This window comes from Phyllopteryx taeniolatus, chromosome 19 (genome assembly GCF_024500385.1).
Source record: "Phyllopteryx taeniolatus isolate TA_2022b chromosome 19, UOR_Ptae_1.2, whole genome shotgun sequence".
Taxonomy (NCBI): domain Eukaryota; kingdom Metazoa; phylum Chordata; class Actinopteri; order Syngnathiformes; family Syngnathidae; genus Phyllopteryx; species Phyllopteryx taeniolatus.
In genome coordinates, this window is record NC_084520.1 from 11,044,425 (window position 1) to 11,065,174 (window position 20,750).

Genomic DNA, 20,750 nt, shown 5'->3' on the forward strand with positions numbered 1-20,750 from the left:
ATATATCATGTATTGTAGTGTAGTATTATGTGAAATTGTTTTTCATTTATAATCAAATGAGCATAGATGTTTTCTTCATTTTTGTAAGTCAAATGAATTGTGATGTGGAGGAAAAAAAATAAAACGTATGCAACAATAACCGGTAGTCTGTGTGTTTGTGTTCTAAAGAATGTGAGTACACTTTGGTGATAAGTGGAGGAGTATGAGGACTACGGGGGCACGGTGGGTTCGTCCTGAGCAGAATAAGACCCAGACTGCAGGTTCTGTCGGTCCGGTTGGAACTGACTGACCTGACAACAATCACGTGGTCCATACCCAGTGTCCTATACTGACATCACAGCCCATTAAGAGAGGCAAATGAACTAAATGATGAAGCTTTGAAGTGGAATATAAGAGACCATCATTAAGTCTGGGGAGCCGGCCTTTTTCATTACACGCTGCTAATAGCAACACAACGGTTTCCTCACTTTGCTTTTGATGAATAAGACATCCTCTGTTTTCTTCATGCTGTTTTCCCCATTTAAACACATGAGTCAGATTAAGATAATTAAATGAAAACATGGTAAAATGGCACACCATTACCATTTACTATCTTCTTCAGAGGAGGTCTTTTATCTAAAAAGTTACTTTTGAGGACGGGGACCATGCAAGTATACGCTTGTCTGCCACAATATTAGGTACACAAGCACAGTCTAATGTGATCTCATGGCTGAAAAGAAGATGTCAGCTAGTAGTTTGGGTGTAGGCCTGCACTGCATCCGACTGTTCACTACAAAATAACTATAACTACATGAGAGGGTGAAAAAACAGACACATTAATGAACATTTTAACTGAAGAAATCTCTACAGTGTCAAAACACCTTTCCAAAATGTTAGACGTCTCTGTCATTGGCTGGTGCAAGTGGCCTGTGAGTGTACTGCTGCAGAGAATATGCAAACACATTACATATGAGAGGTTTTCACTAGTAGTTAGTCAGAGGCGGAGCTGTCAAGAGGTGGTGGTAGGGTACTCCCCCACTCCCCGACACCTCCGCTTAGCCCCTGCTGCTGCTACTGGGAGAACTCCCCCACCCTATAGCGAAAAGGCACCCAGCTAAGAAATACAATATAAACTCAATTAAATGCAGTCTCCGCTGCGATTTACCGCAATGAATGATAAATTGGCCGTCGTTCTCACACGGTGGGATCTCTGAATGTGCAATAATAGGCAGAAATGTTGGCTAAAATATGCAGGAGCTCACATGGTTTATCAAATTTAGTCCAGGAGGGGCAACTGGGTGTGTGTGCCTTTTGTTAGAAAATGCCTGCTCAAATAACCAGGTTTGTCTTGCATGTTGTATTTTAGGTCAAAGTGGGTTAAATTGCCCCTTTGTGCCATGGCAGAGGACGGCCTGCAAGAAAAAAATATGTCCAGAAAGCTCACGGCATGACATTAGTAAATGGCAAAAGATGTTCCACCAATAAACTGTGTAAATAATAGTTAGAAAAACAATAAAGGGAGGGTGTTACAAATAATTCAAACCTGTTTGAATTATTCAATTTTCAGGAGCAATGGAGACGTACATGCAAATATACTCAAATATTCTTGAGTTATTTGTTACCACAGTTGCATTTAAATTCATTTGAACACTAACATTTGCATTGTACATTATTATAAAATGACATATTTGCTTTCATTTCTGTTGTGAAATGCATGCATAAACTTACATTTCGTTAGGCTATTAGCAAATTGCCAGTCTTTTTTTAACATCTTCAGAAAAGAAGAAAAAAAAAACAGTCAACGGACAAGAAGAGTGCAGTTACTTTGTGGATTACCAAGATCTGGATGACAAAACAAAGTCAAAACAGACCTAAAGATTTTTATTTGCATTCTTGTGACAGTAAGTTAAAAATGACTAAGGTAATTTTTCTATCAGGCTATTGATTTTCCAACTTTACAGCTTAGTGTGATTCTTACAGTGAAAAATAACACAAATTGCAAATTTTTGGGCTATAAGGAACTATTCTGCAGCTAAAAAAAATGATAGACTTACATACAAAAGTGTTAAGATACTACCGTTGATTATCTATTTAGTTTGAATCAGTGTGGTGTGTGATCATTGGTAGGAGCCATTAAAAATTGAGCACTAATTAAAACCCGAAACACTCACAGCCTGTTTGTAAGCATCATGTAAAAATAACAAAAAACTATTACAAAATTAATGATCATGTGATTAATCTGCATAAAAATTCAGATTATAAAATGGAAGCAAATTCAAATGATAACAATTGAAGCAGCCACCTGCCGAGTGTATCAGTCCATTGAGGGTCAGTCAGGAGTTTGGAATGAGCCTTAAAACAAAGACGGCTTTTTACGTGATGATGACTATATAGTCCTAATAAAATAAATTTTAAAGTAAGAAAATCTAGCTGGTCAGTCATAAATTCCATTCTCATTTTACCACAGTGGACGAAAAACACCAAGCCTGCTATTCATTTGTGGATGTAAGACTGCGTTCCAATTTATTTGATTTTATTTAGCCTTTTAGTCAGAACACTAAAAGGATCTGCAGCGAGCTTTTACCTATTCAGTAGTAGAGAAATAAATCAATGAAACATTGCGCCGCCCCGTTTACAACGGCACCTAACATTTGAATGCGTAGGAGATGCGCAATTTCACACTATACTGGCACAGAAAGACGATTTAAAAGTGTTGTAGAGTCTTTTTAATCTTAAAAAAAGAAATGTGGAAATGATCAAAAGCTTCGCACACAAGTCAAATACTACAATTCAAAATGGATTTGTCTAATTAACTTGGAAGTCTGACTGTAGTTCAGAATGCATCAAATTTAAGTTGTGATGGGGATGTACCGGGAAGTCCAACAGCAAAAGATGTTTATCATAGAGGAATATTGATTTTTGCAGTGGATTGACTGACACACACACACACACATGCAGGCACACACTCACACATGCATGCGCACACACGCACGTACACGCAGACACACACGCGCGCACACACACACACACACACACTCTCTAAATTCTGTTCCCTTTATTCCATTAATCTCTGTGAGCTGTGTAAAATACTGGAGGGTGAGTGTAACATTGTGCAGCTCTAATGTATCCCAGCCCTCATTTTGCCTGTGGCATCCATATGTTTAATTCCACTACAAATGTTTTGACAGCAAATGAAACTCTTTTCTTATTCCCCTCCTCCCCCCTTTTTTAGGTTTGTGGGGATTTTTTTCTCTCCCTCCCTTGTCTCTCAATGCATCTAAAGGGGGTTTCTCTCACAGTGACGCTTTATTTAATTAGTTATGGACCACCTGGAGTTTGAAAATCTCCCCTGGCTGATGTCAGATTCCGTCAACTACGCAAAAGAAAATAACGGATTACATTTTTCATTATTATGTGCAATATTAATTTGACTTAATGTGAGGTACTGGCCTCACTGGTCACAAGACTAGGGACAGCTTCAACTATTTTAGGCAATATTTAGGTTATTTATACAAAATATTAGAAAAAGCCACAACAATAAATGATGTTAAATTAACACCTCTGTCTGTAACCGAGCATTATTACTGGTTTAATTTTTGGAGCGGCTCTTGTATTAGATGAGTGAGATCTTTATTGATCCAAGGCACATATTTTACATAAGAAAAATCTCACAGCACACCACCAAAAGAAACAAAAACTATCTACAGTGGATATAAAAAGTCTACACACCCCTGTTCAAATGCTAGTAATATAATAATGGTGATGTGTGGTGGTTGTTTGTAAATACTTTTCAGACCAATTAAGTTAAACTGGCAGCATAGTGGTTGGGGCTCTGTAAAATAGGGCCACGTTTTCTATCAATTAGAATTGAGGCTTTTTAAATATGGGAATTTCAAAGGCAGGCTATTGCAGGATGTTAGCAGAAAAGATCACATTGCAACACTGAGACATACAAATTAACATTATAGGTTGACAACCATGATCATAATTGGTTTCACATGTCCGCCATTGGAGCAATGGTCTGCGGCATGCAATTTAAACACAATAATAAACATATTGTTAAATAAATACCTCTGACAGATTTAATTAAAACGGAGCATGTCTACCTCACCTTCATGTGCTCTATGTTTTTCCTAAAACATTTTTGTTTGTTACATCTGTTACAAAGAAAAACGTTAACCCTTTTGTAGACAAGAAACAGGACAAGCACCTTGAGAATAATGACAATTTAAGAAAAAACTTGCACGTAAGGAGACAGTTCAAATATAAACTGATGGCTGGCCTAATAAGCGTGTCTCGATTTCTCATTAGAAGAGGTCATGCATACTATAGACACATGAACAGCCAGTTATCATCTGCCTCATGCAACTGGCACCCCCCAACCAGATATCTTTGTCTTACAGCAAAGTGATGATACAATATCAGCGAGAGAGAGGAGCAAGGTCTGCTTTCTTATCCTCACAATAAAACAAAAGCTTATATGAGGTTGTAATTAACACAGAATACAAAGGCATATACTGTATTTTTCCTCAGCCTTTTGCGTTAAGCCGCCCCCCCTTCCTCTCTCTCACACACACACGCAGCACACACACACACACACACACACACAGACACGGACAGCGGTAAAAGCAGAATTTTAAATGCAATGTGTAAGTTGTATGTTTTTCTCTGCTCACCATGGATACCACCAATGAATGTAATGTATTATGCAACTATATCACACTGTACAGTTTGTTGTCTATGTGTTTGTATTTTATTTCGCTTTGTTTTAACTCCGTTGTATGCTGCCAGGTTAGCGTTACAAATGAGAATTCAATTCTCAATGGCCTTACCTGGATTAATACAGGTTAAATAAATAAACATGTTTTTCTTTGAGTCAATCTTAAGCCTTGTGTGTTAAGTCTCTCACTCACACACGCTAACAAAAGTGTGTGTGTGACACTGCGGTAGTGAGAAGACACTATGCTCTGTGTGTTGGGAGCTTGGCGGGAAAGAGGAGCGAGGGATGGTCAGATAGGGAGAGTGTGGGAGAAAGCGAAGGGCTGTGTGGGCGTGTGTGTGTGTGTGTGTGTGTGTGTGTGTAGCAGGAGGTTTTTAACGTGTGTTTCCGGTGCAGGATGGCCCATTCATCATTCTCACATGGTGGGTTTACTTTGCCAGTGATAGAGAAAGCTATGAGGAGCAGAACTACGGAGAGAATTAATGTGTGTGTGTCTTGGGAGGAGGGGCACGTCAACTGGAGCCGATGGCCAAACCAGATGTGAAAGTGCGTGCCGGTGTGCGTGTGTGTTTATGTGGCGGGGTGTGTCGCAGGGTCACATGTGCCTCTCTCCTCATGTCCTGTCATACATGTCAAAAGACACCACTTACTTTTTCTCCCCCCCACCATCCCCATAAAATTAAAAGGAGGTGAAGCTCACTCACAGCTGAGCCTTGCTTCATTCCTCTACCCCCGCTCCCCCCACCCCTTTTAAAACAAGTCCTTTGTTTTAAATGCTATCACACGAAATTGCATGAGTGGGCGCGCGGGTTCAGCATGGGGTCAGGTGACATAACTGATGATCCTTTTACGGCCTCAAAAAAAAAAAAAACGGCGCCGCCATGGCAACAAGCGAATATGCAACATCTTGAAAGAGGAGAGGGGGTCAAAGGTCAGGAGAGGAGGACAGATGAGGAGTCGCATCCTTATAGTCGGCGTACGCGCTCAACGAGTCCATACCTGCGACGTCGCAGGGTTTCTGTCCGCGGGGGAGCAAATGCGGAACGAGCTCGACTGGAACGCTCGGTGCCGACCTTTGACCTGTGAGATCAGCTGGTCTCAAGTTGTGGGGAAATGACAAGAGCAAGCCCAAAAGGGTGAGACACAGCCTCGCCTGCTGGCCTCATGGTGAACCGCAACCGCACAAAAAAGTATGCGTCGGGTGAGGTCAGATCCTTAAAGTCCTTACGATTAAACTCTGGAACGTCGTGAGACGGGGGACACAGAGGCGGAGTTGCGGTGGTAACCGGGAATCGAGAACACCTGTGGGAATCTGGAATTTGTCTTATCTTAGTCATGCACGAATATGACGACAATGATGCAAACTCACTGTGGACGTGCACGCACACACGCAAAACTATTGTTTAATGTCACTCAAAGGGGCACTGAAATTAGTTTAAAATGTTCACATTATTACCGGGTATCATCTCACTGTACAAATCTATTGCAGACGTTAGCCCTGGTGGGAAAAGTATGGCCCCGGGGCCACATGCCGCCCGCACCGTTCTTGAATCCGGCCCACCGAGCATTGACATTATCAAGAGTGCTGTAATATTTCTAGCATTAATTCAACCTTTTTTTCCACTAAAATTGGAACAGTAAACTGTATTAATTTCACTTATTTAAATAGTGTTATTTTATTGTATTATTCAATTACCTCATTAAACGGTGTTAATTGATTTATTGTATATTCATTCAAATCTTGTATATACATTAAAATCTTTGTAAAATAAAGTACAAATACAGTATGTGGCCCATTCCACGGAATCGGTGCCATTTGCTTGTTATAACGCTCTCAAAATTAAGTTAAAGTTTTGCCTTTTTTCAACTCAAAATCTGATAATACACATACTGAACTACTCAAAATATATATTGTTTTATTGTACTGAAACTCCTCATTTGAGTATAACATGACTGAAAGTAACAAAAGCGTTTTTAGCAAAGAATTAAAATAGTTCAATTGAAAAAAAGATTTTAAAACAAATTATCTTTTCTTTATTTTATTTTACAGTATCTACGAATCACCCGTTTAAAAAATCAATGAAACGTTTGTGCTCTTAAGCACAAAAATTTGCTCACCCCGTGACAGCCTCTGGTGCATGCATGCTTGCACATACATTAAAGTTACTTGTTTATACAGCACTTTATTCTATTGTAAAGTATTTCTCACATGCCACCACTTTGACGTCGCGCAGCTCAATGTTGCACGATTTGTACAAGTGGTAAATAACTTTACAACACAATCATATTTACTTCAGTGTAACACGTTTACTTACTTATAGCTTATATGTCATGTTTTTCTACTGTACATATCACATACTGGCACTTTACACTCCTTTATGTTGTACAGAAGTGATTCTCAAAATGTGGTACGCAGCCTCTCTAGCGGTACGTAAAAGACTTACTGAATTAAAAGTACTAATACAATTTACATCATACTTGTATAATTTATTATATTAGAATGAAGCTTGTAGCTATGTATACAGGCCGTTTAAATTACTTTTAAATCCAGTACAATACATTTTAAAGTACAGTTCAGTTGTATTTAACTTTAAAGTACAATAAATACATAAATTAGTACAAATATATTTGCATAGTACAGTACATTCTTTACTTTACAAACAGTTCAGTTGTATTTAACTTTGAAATACAATCAAATATATTTGCATGTAGACTTTAAGAACTGTTTTTAAACACTGAAATACAATTATTACCTAAATTATGTGCAATACATTTTAATTGTACGGTATAAAAGTACAAAACAGTACGTTAATTGTAAGTAGTTTTTTACTACCCCAACATTTAAGCGCAGTGTTAACATGCAAACTGTACAGAATGTTACAGTGGCTTCAATGATTATATATATTATACATCGATGTACTTTTTAGGAATAAAACCTCTGCCTTGTTTTGATGAACACTTTATTTACTGTATTTTGCTGTAGGCCATTATGGTAGTACTTGGAGAGCTACATATTTCTTTAGGCGGTACTTGGTGGGAAAGGCTCGAGAACCACTGTTGTACAATAATGCTATAGCTCTATTCATATTTTCCCCCCTGTATTCATCATTCTATATTTAAGTGTATGTTGGCATCCACATGGATGGAAAAATTAAGAATTTTATTGTAGAGGAAACATTTCCCTACTGTTCATATGACAACACTATTCATAGGACACTATTTTTTTTAAAAGACTGGCATGTTGGAGAGGATGGAGGGGGGCATACATGTTCCGATGGGGTTCCTCTTCGTGTGTGTGTGTGTGTGTCTCTGAGTGACTGCAAAAGAAATGAGGGATGATCTTTATGTGGCAGCCTATTTGCTTTTGAATTCACAAGGTTCAGAGGCCCCTAACGAGAGGCATTGAGTGCAGGGGGCGTTGGTGGGTGGTGATGGAAGGAGGGGGGGTGGGGGGGGGGCGAGAAGAGGGGCGTCATGTCACCGACTGTACTGTCAGCAGACACACAAAACGAACACACGCAACTTGCTCCGGCCTGTGATCAAGCCTCAGTGAGCGTCACTCGAGAGGATGCACACGGAATTCAAATTCCCAAGTTAACAGCCGGATATGAGTCAGGATCTTCTGAAGCAACATTTTAAAAGGACCAAAGATTTTGGTTTTGTGTTTTGCCGAGTCTACTTCTTCCAATTAAATGCTAATGCAATTTTTGTGTTTACCTGTCTGACAATGACTCAAATAAATGGATCCCGTAGGAAATAAAGATAATTTTGTCAGGGGGGAGTTTAAATCAAATCAATTGAATGTTGAGCTATATTATTCCCAAATCCTCAAAGATGCTGGTGCCAGCTGTTGTGAAACTGTCATTTAATTCTCTTCTAAAATAAAGTGAGGTTGAAAATATTAACTCCAATATAGACAATGAAAAAGAAAATAGCAATCAGTTACAAAACTGGCGTGATTTGGTTTGGGATATTAATGTTATTGATGTTGAATTTCACCCTGGCCAAAAACTACACTTAAAAATGAAAACTGAAATTAAAAATAAATATTACTGGTGACCCATAACCTATTACAAAACAAGTCAGCACATTTCCTCACTGAGATCATTAAACCAACTTAGCAAAAATACAAAATGGTTCTTTAATACAAAATGCCCAAGGGTGTTTTGCACAATTCCCCCCAAAAATATTCCCTCATGATTTTTCTAAGGAGCTGCAGTCTGTCAGAGGTCTGGTAGCAATGAGAGTTTCCTTAAAGGTCAGCGGGGGAGTCAGCGGAGAGCGAGATGCATTATAGGGGACTGCTAGGTCGCCAGCCTGGCCTCAGGACAGCCTGGGTAGGCCTGCTGACCTTTTCTGATGTTGGCGCAGCTCTGGATGTGGAGAGTGAACCAGTGTGTGCGGCCTGAGGGGGGATTAAAGGTGGGTCATATCTAAATGTGCCCATATGTTGAGGAGAGTGTGCATACTGGAATTTATCATCCCTATAGCAGAGGGAGGGAAGTAACGAAGTACAAATACTTTGTTACTGTACTAAGTACATTTTTCAGGTATCTTGAACTTGAGTATTTTTCTGACGACTTTTTACTTTTACATTCGAAAACATCTCTACTTTCTACTCCTTACTTTGTCAAAACAGGCTAGTTACTTTTTTTAATCTATGTGGACACGATGTAAATAACAAAAGATGCAAAAAGAGAGGTAAAGTCAACCATGGTTGAGATCTTGATGGGCTTAGCTCTTGGGGTCTTGTAAAGAGGGGAAAAAACAGGGACAGCAGTGACATGGAGGAATGTAAACAAGGGAGCATTAACAATGAGGGAAACAGATTTAGAGAAGCCATATTTTCCCCAGCCATGGCCTTATTTGAGAGAGGTGTTTGATGTTGTCGGCAGCAAGAAAAATGTGTTGTAAAAGCATTGTCTTGTGCCAGCCTAAAAAACACCAGTTTCTGGCGTTCAAAAATTCTTCACCTAAATCCACCTAAGAAAAAACACACACGGATATATTTTTCAGTTATCAATAGCTAATTTTAGCATTTTTTGTTACACAACAACATTATAGTGGAACATGTCTTTTGATAGCATATAAATCAGGCAATGCAAGCTAGCTCTTCAAAACGTGACATGTAATGGGATTTTTCTTCTTCAAGTTATTGAAAGTGGGGAAACTATTTTATATTTGCTTTCATTGTGCCAAGTTATCAAAACAGATATTGTAAATGAGTATATATCACAGTTCAGTACGAGTACCACTAGGGGTGCAACTACGCACCGAAAATACACACGTCGGCAGGGGAGGCGATCGACTCAACCCCACTCCACGAGAACACCGCCCTGGGGGCTGCCCTTGTCGCCCATATCTAAAACGGCCATTGAATGTTCAAGTAGTTAACAAATATATGGAATATACTTTTAGGAATAAAACCTCTGCCTCGTTTTTGATGAACCCTTGGGCCGACTACACTGCTGTATTTTATTCTTGGTCATTGTGGTACTTGGAGAGCCGAGTAATTTTTGAGTTAGTAATTTGCATAAAAGGTTTGAGAACCAATGTTTCACAGTATATTATTAACAGTAAAAATTCATTTTCTTTTGTATTTAAGTAAAATTCAGTCTGTACTTTTTAACTTTCACTTAAGTTACAGGAGTTGAATTAGTACTTTTACTTTTACTAGCCTTAGTATCCGTACTTCTACTAAAGTACAGGGTGGGAGTACTTTTGCCACCATATAGGTTTTAAATGTTTAGCTGTCATATCGGGGAGTAAATAACATACTGTATATCGAAAAGGCGGGGGCTTCTTACTTCGTCAAACAGCTCGTTTTACTGTTTTAGGCTTTCAGCTTGGAACAAGCTGAAAGGAGAAGAGTAAATAAAGTGGCCGTTATGTGTGGGCTCCACTAAATAGCTGCTCTCTTGTGTCTCCAAAAGAGAGGCGGAAGACGTGATCACGAGGAGAGCCTGTGTCTTTTCTTCTCCTCGCCACTATTAAAGGCTCTCTTCTTCTCTCCGCCCCACTTCTCTTCTCAGCCTTCCCTTTCTGCTCCCTGCGTCCCCCGTCCAGTCCACTCCTGCCGTCCTTATCCTCCCCACTATCTGCCCCACCACAAAAAAAAAAGGAAAAAAAAAAACATGCTTGGCCCGCCCAGTGGCTCTCAAACAGGCAGGAAGGCGAGATCAATGGTGTCCACGGCGAGGCCTGAATTTCGATGAGAACAGAAGAAAGGAAAAGGAAGGGAGAACAAGTAGAGGCGGGGAGGGCATGTAAAAAAGGGAGTGGGGTGGGTGGGTTGCGGCGGGGTTGTAGGATAGTATATCCCGCACGGAGGACAAAAAAATGGGAGGAATGTTGAAAGCTATGTCGACGACGGAGTGAGTGTCACAGAGTCTCACAAGGCCCAATGCTGAAATCTGGAAATTGTTGAGAATTCTTTCGAGTGAATCATGCATTTTGTTGCTGAACTGTGTGGGAGAAAAGTCTGTTTGAATCAGTGACAACGGGATTTTTTATTTGATCGTCATTGTAAAAAGTCTTCACTTTAAAAGGCTCTCCTTTTAAACTGTCAAAAGTAGTTGCAGGCAAGTATTCGCAACTTCTGTCAACCCTTTTCCGTGGTGTAATGTATTCTAAAGCAGTGTTTCCCAACATTATTATTATTATTATTTTTTTTTTTACGAAAAATCTCATCTCACAGCACCAAACAAAACTATCCAAAAAAAAAGGCTAATCAGTATAATTTTATACCTTCTGCCATCTAGTGGAAGAGCATTTAATTGTTCTACCTGTCACTGTAAGTCGCTAGCATAGATAGATGAACAAATATAGATTACTTTAGTAAATAATACTAATAAAACCTTTTAGACCAATTTAGTGAAATTCGATAATTTCCAATTGCAACTGATGATCTCTTGCAGCACAATGTGTCACAGCGCACTCAGGAATCACTGTTCTCAAGCATTGAATGCGATCTACAACTTCAACCGTCCTTTCATACATTATGCTCTTTTTTTAACTATAGACTCTTTCTTACGGAGTGATATAGTTATATGTTTGGTTACTTAAATATCCTATAAATGAGTCCCCATATGTCTCATTTAAAAAGCAGATCTTTTGTAGAGGATATTTTAATTGTGTAAATAAATTAGACGTGACAAAATAAAATTACATTTTAGATTAATTTGGGAAAGTTATACTAAGGCCCAAAATACACACAATAACATCAATTAAACTTGAAATTTGACCCTAGAAAGATGAAGCAAATCTTTATCCTTAATGTTAAAAAAGATAGTTTACAGTATCTTGTTAAATTCTGCAGGCCTTCCAAAAATTAAGTAAAATGTGGATTATGCCATTATTTATAGAGTTACAAAAGACTGATAAATTAAAAAGTTGAAAACTTTCCATTGTAATTAATGCTTAAGCATAGATTTACTGGAATAGATTCAAAATCTTTTTTTTTAAGTTAAATCAACCAGATTCCATGAAGTCTAGCAGATTTTATTTAAATTAGTTGAATTTTAAACAAGGTCCAGAGGCATCAGTATAAATGTCTCTCCCCACCCCCACCCACCCATTTTCAGGCTATTTTGCTTTGTTTTGTTTTTTCAAAACTTGCCTCTTTATAGCAAGTTTGCAAGAAACTGACATCCTGAATCTTATGCCTGGATCAGACTACAAGACAAATTTGGTCTCTCATGATGGCACAATGTCAGACTACTGCCATAAAATTGTGCCGTGTCTTGGTCAGACGTAAACAACTACTACGATGTTTTGTCGTTCCCGACAAAATATATTGGGCCGGATCTGGGAAATCGCCCGCAATAGCAAATTGGGTCAATAATTAGAAGAATGATCTTTATTTGTTGTGAACAGATGCACATTAATTTTTTCCTCTGCATTTGACCCATCACAGCAGTGGACACAGCAAACACATTTGTGAGTGGCACACACTGGAGCAGTGGGCTACTTAAGCACCCGGGGAGCAATTCAGAGTATGGGCAATGCTGGGGGTGGATGGTCAGTGTCTTGAAACAGCGTCCCCAAGATGGCAGGCGCTGATCTTAACCACTTGGCCACAGCTAAGGCATTATACAAGGTGTGTCAAAAAGGTTCCAGGACTGGCATCAAAGAAGATGTATTTTAAATCCAAATTACAAACTTTACAAAAGTTTTTTCCGTCCAAGTACAGTCATCCCTTGCCATATCGCGATTCACAACGCTATCCTGAGCCAACAGCAGCCAAGTCTACAGTCTCGTTCAACTCATACAGTCTCTCATTCGCTGACTCCCACATCACTCAACAGGCCAGGCCCCGCCTTTTAAAGACACACAAATTCAAAGTCACAGATATTACAGTGTAGAACGTGAGGATGGCAACCCATAGTCGACAAAAATACCTGCACCTCACATGCATACTTTGTATTGGTATTACGCATAAAGCTTTAAAACATATGAATTATAAAATAAATATACGGTTGCTACTTCGCAGATTTCCATCTACAGCGGGGGGTCCTAGAATGTAACACCCGCGATAAAAGAGGGGCTACTGTAATCCCGTTGGAGTCCAGCGCACTTTCCCAGCATTCTCCGCTACGCCTTCATGCACTCCTAGAAGGATTCTTCAGGGATCCTGTGATCACAACCATCTTGATGTCATCCACAGCTTGAAAAACCATTGATGACCTCCTTGAAGTTGAGAAAGAGGAAAAATTCAAATCACACAGAGCAAGGTCAGATGAGTAGGGAGGTTGCTCCAGCACGGAGATGTTCTTCTTGGTCGAGAACTGTCAGATGCTCAGGTCATTGTGAGCAGCCACGAGTTGTCCTGCCACAACTCTCGCCTCTTTTCACACACTGAATGAAGCAAATGCCGCTGGCTGTATTTGTAGACCTGTTGGTCGTCCGTCTGACCCACATTGAAGGGGAAAACCCATACTTTGTAGTTTGGGTTTGAAATGTATCTCGTGACAACAGTCCTGGAACTTCTCTGACAAACCGCATATACGCGCCACCCCATTTCCACCGCTTTACCCATTCACCTTGGACAGTAAATTATCACTCCCGTTTCTGAGGTTTGCAGCCGTGTTACCTGTGAGACCCTCCTCTGTCTTGATGTGAATGTGAAGTAATACCCACCCTCTGTGTGCCAAACCCTAAACGCTGCAAAAGGAAGCCATGGCGCATGCAGCTGCACGCCCACACGGACACGCTCACTCGCAAAACGTTGATTTATACGTGAACAAATGGACACAAATGTTCGTATGTGCTATATAAAACTCCCCCGCGCGATAGATCCTGGGCAACAGGTAGACTTTAGCGCACGCACACATGCGCACACACACACACACACACACACACTCACAGATGCTGTAGATCATCACGGTGGGCTGGAACGTCAGCACTCCCGTACACAGTAGGCCTTACAGCAGATTTAATAGAGGAAAGCAAGCATGAATCCCCACAGTCATTCTGTTCCACTCAAACATACCATTCACAGCACACTACCCATGTTAATGCGTGTGTGTCTCTACGTGTACAATGTGCATATATGAATAAAACTGAATGTGTTCTAATGCAAATTCGATATTTGACATACCTGTGTGTGTACCTATGGCGTATGGGGTCATGCATCTTGTATAAGAGTGGATTTGTGGATGCACGTGTGTTTTAGCGAAAGGAGCTATATTGACCCATCAGTGCTGCTCTGTCACCTCTTCTCTTTATGAGTCTGGCCTTTGAAAAACAAACTGGATTTATGGTGAGTTCGAGATTGTGTGTGCGTGTACGTGTGTGCTTGAGTGTGCGTGCGTGTGTGTGTGTGCGCGTGTGTGCGAGGGCAGGGTTGCGGAAAGGCGGGGGTAAATTAGGAAGGACATCATTTCCAAATGATATTTTAGAGTAGAAAATGGGTCCTTTCTGCAGTCAAAATGATGAGAAGGTCGTGAAAGACTGAATGAGTTTTTTCTGGGAAGAACTTCCTGGATCAGTAAAAAAATGCACTTCATATTTTTGTAAATAACATTTTTTATATTGAATGTTATGATAATAGTACAGTTAAACTGTAACTGCTTGGAAAAAATAGAGTGGTGCCTTAAGTTACGAGTTGAATTCATTCCGTGACCATGCTCATAACTCAAAACACTCATCACAAATCATCTTTCTCCATTGGAATGGAAATGCGATGAATCCGTTTGAGTCGCCCCAAAAACCCAGCAAAACATTTTGTAATGTGTTTTTTAAATAAGGAAAATAGAACTAATGTACTTTATAAAAGATAAAGTAATATAATTAAACCGAATGTAAATAATTAACCAGTTTGTACATCATGATTAATTCATTGCGGCCATTTCTGGTGTGCTCGACTTGGCCCCTGGAGGGCCGTATAATACTGTCTTGCAGACACTAACAAAGAAGACTTTCACAACTACTGTAAGTGACTCTGTAACTGCAGTAATATTAGTGAGTATTGTTATATTGTCTAAAAAGTGTTGCTCCACTGCTTGTGTTAAATATCTGTTGCTTGAAGTATTAGAACACCGCCACGTAGATGCGATTTGTTGGCCTGTCAATGGAATTTCCCATTATGTGTTTGCATTAAGCTAGCGGACTTGTGTGCTTGTTTTAAATACGCATATGTAATGCTCTTTGTTTTATGTTTAGTTTGACTGTAAACTCTAACCGGCAATGAACAGCTCTTTTTTTAAGAATTGTTCACTATCTGTATGGAATAGTGCATATGTTTTTGTATGAATTCCAACTGAATGCCCATTAATATCATGTACTATTGCTGAGGTCAACTAGAAAAGGGCCTGACCTATTCTTTGCAATATTTAAAAAAAAAAGAAAAAAAAAGTCTGATCCAATTTGAAAGCCCTGGCCTTTGTCTCATTCACACGCAGAATGTTTTTTTTTCACAAAGGTTCAAACGGATTTAAGGAATAATTTCCACTAAATTAGACTTTTAACCGAGATTTTGCTGTTTTCACAAGCGTTGATCAAGTGAAGGCATGAAAAATGTTTTCATGGCACAGTAACGCGTTTACATCAGAGTTAAACCATTAGAGTGTGTGCTGTTTACACGTGTTGACCTAAAACTGGGTTTTTCTGTGGGGCGAGAACAGAATTCTGCGTGTAAACACGATGACAGATGTCGATATTAACACGTAAACACTGCTCTGCATACGTGTGCAGTGTGCAGATGGGGACCTGGCATCTCTCTCTCCCTACGTCATCTTCAAAACGCTACGCTTCAAAAAATTGATTTCGCAGTCGGACTACCTAACCCCCCACCTTCCCTTGGAGATGAACAGAATACACATCGCCTCTCAAATTTTGTATTTATTTTTTTAGCTTAAATCATGCCCGAGCAGACATGCGCATTTTCTGGGGGCCTTTATCTAGGATGGGAGGACAACGTGATTGCTGATGAGTCTAATGTGTGGTCCATTTGCCTCATTAATGAGGCCGACACACGCCGTTCAGCCAAGAAAACGCCTATTGTCCCCTTTACCTTGGAGCTCTTAATGTGCAGCATTAGCCCAGCAGTTGTTAGTACTAGACTGTAGTGCTTTGCTGATGGTCAAATGACAGAGTCTTAATAGAAGATAGAGGGGGACGGCCGGGACAAAGGTGGGCAATGTTCGGTGGGATGCGGCCAATTCCAGTGTAAGAGGCCTGTCTAAAAACCCTATTCATGGGCCGTCTAATGCTGGTGTGTAATTAAATGTGATTACTGGAGCAGAGGGCTCCTCTCTGCCTCTCCGAGGGCCACACACAAGCACTGGAGGCGGCATACATGCGCTCATTAAGGAGCTGCTAACAGATGTACACAGGCGGCAACCACAGGCGGACCTTGAATCTCTCGTTGACACACGCACGCAAACGTAAACAGATGCAAGAATGAACTCCTCTCCGAGATTTTAGATACTCGGGGATCAGGATTGGAAGGGATATGAAAGACCATGGGTGGCTTTGTTTTTCTCCTTTTTTTTCCACTACCAGCAAGGAGTTTGTGATTATTTGGATGGGAATAAAACATGAATTGGAGTGGCAAAGTTTCCATCAGACAAACTAAATCTTTCCCAGAGTGCACACAAATCAAACACACCCACATGGAAGATAGCAAATAAAAATCAAGGCATCTTGTCAGGGATAATCACACATCAAGCAAGCTGAAATCTAAACAAAAATCAATTACGGATTACACACACACACACACACGCATGCACACAAACACACACACACACACACCTTGTCTCACCACCTCTCTGCTCTCGCTTCCTGGGCAGACACGGTCCCCTGGTGCTCATGGGAAATAGTGAGCCTGCCAGGCCCCACAAAGGCGTCCCTTCAGCCGCCCGCATGTTTGACCTGTGCGGGGTCACTGTTCTGCTTTGTGCCCCGTGACCCCCTCGGTCACTCGGGGGTCACGGCGAGGACCTCGGGTCAAATCCAGATGCCTGCGTCTAATTTCACCCAAAGTGGGTTATCCGACCAAATCTGCCCTAAAACGTGCCCCTCGTCCCGCCCTGATAACCCACTACTACTTCCAAACACATGACTGACCCCTTGGAATATACATTGGTACTCTGCACTGTTAATTGGACTACTGGGGAGAAGAACTCAAGCATTCACACACACACACACACACACACACACACACGCACGCGCACACACACAGGCCTGACCCCAACAACTGCGCCAATATGCCAACCCGTGGCTTTTGCTCTATCCTGAAGGATTAGGTGCAGAAAGACACACATGCAAGTGCACAGATACACACAGAGACAGACACAAACACAAACACACGCACGCGCACATTTAAACGCAGCAGGCCTGGCCGAGGCTCTACCTTGAGGGATTAGGCGCAGAAAGACAGGACCCTCCAGCCAATCAACTGGTCTGTCACATCGATTTTGAGGGGTCAGTGGTGCACAAGGAGCAGGGCTTTCCTGTCCTAACCTCTCTGATCACACACATATGCACACTTACACACACACAATGACCAAAAAAAAAAAATATATATATTCATCTAAATGACAATTTAATTGTAGAACAAACATGTATTAAATAAAAGCAAATGGAATGTGGGGGAAATGTGTTCAAATAGACAATAAAAGTGTATTTCCTCAAAGAGTGGCCATTTGTGTTTATCTGAAGTATGTGGGGTCAATTTGAGAAGGGGATTCCTTCTGTACAAATGCTTGTGTAAAGTGTGGAGCTAGATGTCCATGGATTGGTAGACGTCGGATTGTTACATCCGTGCACACACAATGATAACAGAATGATAACATAAGCGGTTTGTAGTTTTTCATGCTAAGCGCCGATAAATAATGCAGTGCAGCTAGAGGCAGAACTAATTGTTTCCTCACCCACTTAGCATTGACGCATCTGCCTGAACAGCGCGGCGGAAGCAAACAAGCGTGAGTGCTATGGTGACCTTGCATCTACTTGAAGGGGACGTTTGCAATGTTAAAACTGCTAGCAAGATTTGAATGTAGCCTCACTTCACTTCGGTTGGCATGTATGTTACACTTGATTGATTAGCAGCCGCTTATTTAACGACAACACCTCGTCAGTCCTGCCTTCTGTTGCTCATTGGTTGCTTTTCCACGGGCATGGTGGTTTCTTAAAAATCTAATTAGTGGTACAAAATTGGGCCAGGGAGTGATGATTTTTTTCCCCACAGATCAGTTTATTCAATTGCTACTTACAGCTTTAACAAATATACCAAAAAGTGATGTTTCTTTTTTTTTTAAAACAGCAAATTTCCTGTTTAGGTTTGCGACATGGTGTTTTTTTTTTTTTGCTATTTGCAGCTGGGCAACAACAAAAATCTAGCCGACATACACTTCCATACATCCCCCAGCTGCCTCCCTAGCCATCACATCCCAGCCTCTGAATAACCTTGATCCTTGGAGATACCGCACAACCCTGCTCGGGCAAAACACTCCGGGTTCCCTCCTCCCTCCACTCCTCTACTCTTTCTTCTATTTCCTGGTCAAACAACACAATAGTCTTCTATCAGAGAGGGCACCAGGCAGGCAGCAGGAATAAACCATCACAAGTTACATTTAAGGTGCTGGAGTTTGTTTTTTTCCCCTTGGGTATTCTGTTTTTTTTTTTTTTTTTTTTAACCCTCACACCTTTAGCCTCTGCATCCCCCCTTGTTTCCCTTTCCTGACCGGAATCTGAAGGCTGGAAAAACAGGATCCATGTATATACATAGATATATTAGTGTTGTTATGATTACAAAGCCAATCAGTGAGAGAGGAAGTAGGCCTCACTTTCAGAGTCCAAAGTTAGTTTATGACAGCGTTCCGTTTCTACGACACTGATGTAAACCGATTTTGTACGCAGGTCGGAACGCGCATAGTCTTTTTCCCTAAAGCAGGAGTAAAAAGAAGAAAACATTCCTTACCTTTTTTCCAGTAGTTGGCTTGCACAATGGAAGCTGCCTAGTTCATTGCATAACCACAAAACGTCGTAGGTCGAAGCCCTGTAAATACAGCAATACCCAAACACAAGTTAAAATATTCAAAATGCACTTTACTTTTACTTACTACTATTACAATACTTACTAAAGTATTGAACCTCTGACTGAAAATCAATTGTTTTATACATTGTTACTATTAAGGCTGTTTTCACTCACTAATCTACATTTCAGTTGCTCTTTACATTGTCTTAAAATATCTCGGCCAGGGGGATCAACTCATACATTTAAAAGGGTCACAAAAAGAAGAGAAAATAAATGCTAGAATCAGTGGACGATGTGGACCCCAAGCAATTGGTTAAATGAAACCATCTGGGAGGTTTTCAGTGATGCTATCTGCTGTCAACTGCTCTCAATCGAGACATCTGAAACATGGCATCGGCATCTCAATTTATCAGATGAACAGGTGAAAGACTGAAAATGTTGGAAACAAATGACTAGATTAGATTAAACTTTACTGTCTTTACACGTCACGAATACAAGGCAATGAAATGCAGATCGCATCTAACCAGAAGTGCATCAAGCAGTTAGTTAAAAAATGTGTAAACCAGCATAAATAAATGTCAACATGAGTTTCTGTTTCTACAGGAATGGCTATGTAATGTACTATAATAGCTATACAGTGTTCTATGAGCGCAAATAATTATTTTAGGACAAAAAAAAAAAAAAAAAAAGACTGATTAAACAGAATACACATGCATATAGTAGTGCAATGAGATGATTTATAGCAGGGGAGCTCAAATGTTTTGGGTTGAGGGATCAGTTACAGGGGAGATTTATTTTTTTATTTTTTCCCTCAAAGGACCTCCTCATATTCAGTATGCCTATTTAACCTAACTACCGTGTGTACCCAAAGGAATTATTTATCTTTGAATGTTTCATCCTAAATATTCATGACCTATTTAATAGAAAGGAACTTAACCAAATTAAACTTTCAAAGGTTCAAAACTTCCTGTGATTATAGTATAGAATAATATTGATAGAACCTTTGATGGGACTTGATAAAGTACAAATAATTCATTACTCTATGATGTAGATTTTTCAGGTCACTGTACTTGAGTACTGCACTGCAGTGATTCTTAGTGGGATACAGGTACCACTAGTGATACGCGGGCTCCCTCTAGTGGTACGTGAAAGAATCATTGCCAAAGTACAGTTCAGTTGTATTTGACTTTTTAGTACAATGCATTTGCATTTAATCTCAAGGAATTGTTAGTTTTTAAACACTTTGATATCATCAAAACTCTATTGTTTTTGTGTATTTTAATGTTCATGATGATGGAACTTGCCCAGCTAATGTTTTTTTTTTTTTTTTTAGGTAGTACAGTACATGATGTAAAAGGTTTTGGAACCACTGCTCTACAAGTATCTGTACTTCTACTTAAAATACTTCTGGTTCCTCTGGAAGAGGACATGACATGTTGAAGAAAATCTACTGTGAGGAAAATGCATCGTGGCATCAAACGTGCAACCACTACACAATCGCTAGGGGGAGTCCGCGTGCTTCACGGGTAGGCAAAGGGGATGTGCGGTCTTCATTCATTTCCTCGACTACAA

The 20,750-nt window shown here is 40.2% G+C and overlaps 1 protein-coding gene across 1 annotated transcript in view; it reads right to left on the reverse strand.

Moving 5' to 3' along the window:
• Positions 1–19,185, reverse strand: part of bahcc1b (BAH domain and coiled-coil containing 1b) — a 115,001-nt gene extending 95,816 nt beyond the window's left edge. The window contains exon 1 of the mRNA XM_061755569.1: positions 19,122–19,185. The gene's annotated coding sequence lies outside the window, so the exon portion shown is untranslated. The remainder of the gene's footprint in view (positions 1–19,121) is intronic.
• Between the last annotated feature and the right edge of the window lie 1,565 nt (positions 19,186–20,750).